Genomic DNA, 6,439 nt, shown 5'->3' with positions numbered 1-6,439 from the left:
GAATACCTCAGCCAAAAGGCTTACCTCCCTTATACTGTTGACGTACATTAATCATCATGGCCTTCGCACAAAGGAGTGCTAGTCAGTGCAACTCCTTCCATGGCGCTTAACACCTGTTACTTGCACAGATGTGTTGGGAATAGCATGTACGCATGTATAAAAGTACAAATTTCTCTGTAGAACCAAAAAAAAATCAGTTACATACAAAAAATGAATGATTATGGCTCAACCCGAAATCGGCAATATTTCATCCATATCGTGGCGACGGTAATATACAATGTGTTGGCATCAAAGCGAGGTAACCATGGTCACTTGGGTTTCCGGGTTTTACCTCGGCAGACTGCACACCAAGAACACATTCCATGTGGTACTTCTCATTTTTACTCGCGTTTATTGTGGGGAGTGAATATTTGGACAGAACGCAGGGCCCTCCGTCCATTTCCTTACTGCAGCCATGTGAACGAAAATTGTAGCAGAGTTAAATTTACCAAATAGCTTGTCTCAGGATATAACAAGCACTGTGCTTTTGTTTGGGTTTCCGTCAGTATAGCCAGTTGCCTTCATCATAATGATAGGGCCGTGGGGGGAAACTAAACGTAGAAAGACATGCAACTTTGGGATCTACTTCGATACCACTACACACGTGCAGCAGACTGCTACTGCTATTTCCGTACACATTCCTGATTGTTGATATAGTAAATTCTTCGAGAGCGTCCGCCGTCATTCATTGTGTAGTGTGACTGTGTCGTGGTTGTTTATCTAAACCACAGAGTATTCAGGCTTGAGAAGTTATATACCTGGGATTCCCCTCTGCTTTCTTGCAAGACTGCAATCTGGTAAAAATGAATCGTGAAAGCGGCAGTTTTTATATGATCGTTTCAGCTGTCAAGAACATCTTCATTGTACTAACAATGAACCTTGTTGTTATTGTGTGTTACCCGGCCTCTTAGCGATGATGTATATATTTTTGTCAACTTACCTCAGCCACGTTTTTATTCCAGCTGTTTATGTAAATAATAGGAAAATGACATGCCCCTAACACCACGGTTATAATAATCAGAGCTAGGCAAACCAAGACTTCACTGATCTAGAATGGCTCGAAATGGCTGGAATCTCACATTTTCTATGTGCATACTATATGCAATTTGCGTGATTAAAGGGAGACTACTTTGTTGTTGCAAATAAATATCTCAGCCAAAAGGCTTACCTCCCTTACACTGTTGACGTACATTAATCATTACGGCCTTCGCGCAAAGGAGTACTAGTCAGTGCAACTCCTCCATGGGTGCTTAACACCTGTTACATGGACAGATGTTTTGAGAATAGCTTGTACGCATCTATACGTATGTGCATTCTGTGAACCATTCCTTGCGTTTTTTTTTCAAAATTATCACCGATTGAAGGTGGAATCTTCGACGTCCAGAAAGGAGGCCTTGGCAAGACGAACAACTTTAAAATATAATGCACAAAATGTGTGGGAATAGTAATGAATTGTTCCAGGGAATAAGCCGTTTTTCACAAGAAATATCTGAGAAGCGAGTCAGTGGAGTTCACAGGCGGTTTTTAACAACCCTCAAACTTTGTTATGAGGCCTACCTTGGTTTAGTGATTTGACTTGCTGTCTGTGCAGACTCTGAGATTTGGAAGTTTGATGTCACATGATAGACTCCAGCTTTGTGGTATATTTTTTATTTAACCAATCTTGTAAAAAATGACTATAAATGTCTCCAATTTGGAGGAAGACATCCGCACCTCCAAACTGATATATAAGCTGAGATAAACACATGTTCCGAGTTCCTAGTTTACTACATGCATGATGAATTTGAAAAGAAGTCCACAAATTGTGCCGACGAAACGATAATAATTTGCTAGTTTAGGGCATATGTGTGAAAAACTCGATTTTGTTCTATGCCAAAACAGTGTAGAAAAAATTGTGACGGGACTGACTTACTGACCAAAGGATTTCAACCCAGCTTCAGCTGATCGATACACGATATCGATCTGTTGTTACCGTCTGTGTAATTGGCATGTTAGTTTTCACCGTATACACCATTTATTGGGCCATTCTACTAAAGAAGTATCTATGAGACTCATGCATTAAAATTTGTTTCACTCCTGTATTCGTGTTTAACTCTCCACATCTTATTGTTTCGTTTGGTGAGAGGAAAGCCCGGTGTTTTTCTGCAAACTGCTTCCCTCGCCCCAGAAAAGTGAACAATTCGTGAAATCGCCTCCCACCATAATGATGGCCACCGTTTTGTGAGCGAAATATTCTTCAATGCGGCGTGAAACACCAATCAAACAAAGAAGCAAATAAATCAATTCTTGAAAACGTCATTAAAGGCTAATAAAATAAATAAGTATTTGTATGGTGCCAAAATTGAATTTGGTGAATGTTCACAAAATGAACATCTTGTAGTTCAACGTAAAATAATTATTTTAATACGCTCCCATTTTTAGCCAAGGTACACAATTAGAATGCCGGAATGTCGATTGGCATATAAAAAGCCATAGAAATTCATGTAGGGTGACATCAAGTCAAACATGGAAGTTAATCTCAGCATCTGATCTCAACATGTGCCGCCAATGCGTTTCCTTTTGGGGAAGGCATACGGTTAACTAGAAGCCTGCCCATGAGTAAAATCCTTTGCAGCGGCTAAGTTTTAAATTTTCACCCTACATGCAAAGGGATGATGCTGTGTCTTTCGATGATGTCCGGCAGTGATAAACAAGATTTTAGAAAATTCTGATACGGAATCAATACCGTCAATTACCGTCATCAAAAAATCAATTCAAATGCACATAATGGCTTTAATGTGGCATGACAAAAATAATGTCGCAGGCGTGATGTTGTTTGAGAAATTGTAACGCATGTGTAGGGTTTTATGATATTCTTTGGTGATGCAGCACTTATTTTTATATCATGATTCGCCAGAAACATACAGGGCAGTGTAATTTGCTACTGTCTAAGCATTTACACGAACAGTTAGAACAAAATCCTTAGTGAGGTAAACTGCCGAGAGGCCATGTTTCACCGGTCCCGTGTGACCATTTGCTAATTATCATACTGTCGTCGCTGTTCCGGTCTTTCTCTGTATGCTGTACAGCTTATTTACATTGTATTCTTTCATATGCTGAGATTCTGGACTAAGCATCCCTAAAGTGTGGCCCCTCTGTACTGTTTTAATGTTATTATATGTTTAACGTGATGATAAAAATAATTTGCTTACTTTTGGTTTCTTCAAACGGTGAGTAAACTGGGCTATAGCATGACATCTTGATCACTGGTAAAACTCCAGTGTTGTCTTATGATGACTCCAGCCTATTCTCAGTTGATGACGTTGCCATTTGTTGTTCCACACTTACCTACAAAGTTGCATCCCGATGGACTGCATTGATGATTACGCCAGATTTCCCATTGATGCAGCAACCAGAATGCTTGTGTGTGTTATTCCGGTGCTACCACCGTATCTGGCCTGGCGCATGCACCCGGCAAAGATGGGGTAACGCTGACTGGGGAGCACTGGAGTTTATTAGTCAAAGGCTATTCCCCCTCCATTTTTAATTACTTTATAGCTACTGACACCGATAGGAATTCAAAAAGACATTGTTTTTTTTTACTTGTAAGAATACTCAAGAATATTTCACTTATACGACGTGTGCCAGCTTTATGGTGGTTGGAAAACGGGCAGAGTCCGAGGGAAACCGACAACCATCCGCAGGTTGTTGACTTCCCACGTTAGGTCGAAGAGGAAACCAACATGAGCTAAACTTTAACTCACAGCGACCGCACTGGCCAGAGATTCCTGAGTCTTTGTGCCACGTGCTAAAAAAAAAACCAAATTTATAAGGCTTACATATTACGTTATCTGAACTAGGTATAGCACTTCAGTCTATATCACCTTGATATATTCCAAATCCCATTTACAAAACACCATGCCTTTATCTTGCATGCACGTCTACATAATGGGTTGTCCCATGGACCGTGCCGATCCATGCAGAGCTGGTTTCTGTGATGCTGTAAGAAATGCATATTAGAAATAGTTCAAATGCCGCCCATGCTTGATCAGCAATGCGTATGTGTTGCTTTTCTGTTTAGATAGTCGTCACGATATGGCTGAGGTAATGTCGATGTGGCGTTAAGCCATAATCATTCTTTCATTCTATATAGATAGTCACGTGTGTGCCCTGTCCATATGAAAAAGACACATGCGTTGCTCGACTAATAAGGACCAACAAGCTTACGGTAATATACAAACAGATTAACGTTCACCGGGACATTGCTGTTTTGGGGAAATTTTATTTCATCTTTTATTATGTATTTGTCAGGTTTTAATTTACAAAACTTTCTAAAACTGTTTTAAGATAGAGAAATCAAACTTATCCATCCAACACCTTGACTGATAAAGCTTTTACTGACTCTTTCCAGTTTCTGGCAGTTTACGCAGTAATCCGGGTTTGACACACACTTTCTCAAAGACGGCCAATGAGTACTGAACGTTGTAAAGGATTTCTCATTTACTTATTTATTTATTTATTTATTTATTTGAGTGGTGTTTTACGCAGTACTCAAGAATATTTCACTTATAGGACGGCGGCCAGCATTGTGGTGGGTGGAAACCTGGCGCAGCCCCCGGGGAAACCCACGACCATACGTAGGTTGCTGGGAGACCTTCCCACGTACGGCCGGAGAGGAAGCCAGCATGAGCTTGACTTGAACTCACAGCGACCGCATTGGTGAGAGGCTCCTGGCATTACGCTGCTCCATTTACTTATCATGGAAACTCCCAGATGCACTGTACTCAAGCTTGTAACAATGTATTCCTTTTTTTTTTATCGGATATCTGTAGTAGATCAAGTGATCGAGAACAGACCACTGATAAACTGCAATGCATTCTTCTGTTTCCCGTGTTTTAACACCAGATCCCACTGCAAACAGACTTTAACAGTGTATTGTTCAAATCCAGTTTACTCATCTTCCCTCTTGCAGTATTTCGCCTATTTTTAATCATTACATTAATCGTAAACACCAGACAACATCATCTCATTTGTGGATGGCTTTTGTGGAGGGGAGTGTAAACAGTTTTCCCAGCCGAGAGTTTCTGGGTCAGTTTTACATTCTCGTTCTACATCTACGATAGAGCCAAGCTTTTCCTGCAGTTAAAAATAACATTGGTTTGTTGCTTAGTGTTGAACGCCGTTGCCATGAACTTCCAATTATACATGTACGATGACGGGCATTGTTTGTGGTGATTTTGGCCAGGTGCCCCACAGTCATCTTACTGAAGTCCACAGCTGCAACAGAGTGAGTTGGATTCGAACACACGATCTCATTGGTCAACGGCCTGACATAGGTAAATACATTATCTTAGGCTGAGTTATCCTAATCTTAGCCTGTGACAATGCGAACAAAGAAATGTGAATTCCTTGCTCTCTCAGCAAATGAGGTTTACATTCACCGACTACAATGTGCTCGCATATCTCTTCCAAACAGCACAATGACTTGCCAGAAAATAGTACACAGAACTATTTCACTTTTACCACGGCGGTCAACATTATGACGGAAGGAAAACGGGCACACCCTGCAGGGAGAGCCCGTGGCAACTTCGCAAGTTGATGGCAGACCTTCTCGCGTGCGAGCCATGTTATAGGTGATAATTATTTGGTACCTGTATTGCGTTATTAAACAAAATTCAACCAATCAGTCAAATTAGGAGATTAGCTAAATACCTTGTGTGGTGTGACCACCCCTACACAGGAACATCATCAAGTGATGCAACAGTCTGGGCTGGGATGTCAGTCACTAACAATGCACACGAATATATAATTTCTCTCACAATGGGTTATCTTAATCTAATGTGTTTTGGCAGCGAAAAAGAGAGGATCGCGCAATGGGTTTGATCGATACCCCTTTCATACCCGCATGTAGACAAGGCGAGTTCAAGCTGAATAAAACACACCGTTCTCTGCAGCCACACTGCCGTGTTTGTGAATTAACACTTAGCTTTAAGAGCACAACGGCACAGAAATAGTGACTAATCAGAAAAAAGTAAAGCACCTATTGGATCAATTTGGTTGTGGTGGACATTGTTTCTTATTCCTTCATCAACTGACATTTTCTCGTCTGACAATGTTTAACAATGTTCTTATATGTGTCATCAAAGCGAGACAAAGGGTGGAACTTTAAATACAGCCTTCAGGTTTTTGTTTCCTGCACAAGTCCGGCACGTGTTGCATCTGCCTTACTGAACACAATGACATCGAGATGGGGAACACCAGCGTGTTCAGGAATGGAGTGATTAATTGAATTAATTATCTTACCGCCACAATGGAAAATTACAGCTTTAGCCAGGCGAGAATAAGAAAGCACGAGTTTTCAATCCGGCTTAAAGTAAACATCAAGATATGCAGTTAAAATTCATAAATCATAAGTAGAAAT

This window comes from Liolophura sinensis, chromosome 2, assembly GCF_032854445.1.
Source record: "Liolophura sinensis isolate JHLJ2023 chromosome 2, CUHK_Ljap_v2, whole genome shotgun sequence".
In the NCBI taxonomy this organism is placed as follows: Eukaryota; Metazoa; Mollusca; class Polyplacophora; order Chitonida; family Chitonidae; genus Liolophura; species Liolophura sinensis.
The sequence above is the reverse complement of the archived record's forward strand: the minus strand, read 5'-3'. Positions refer to the sequence as shown.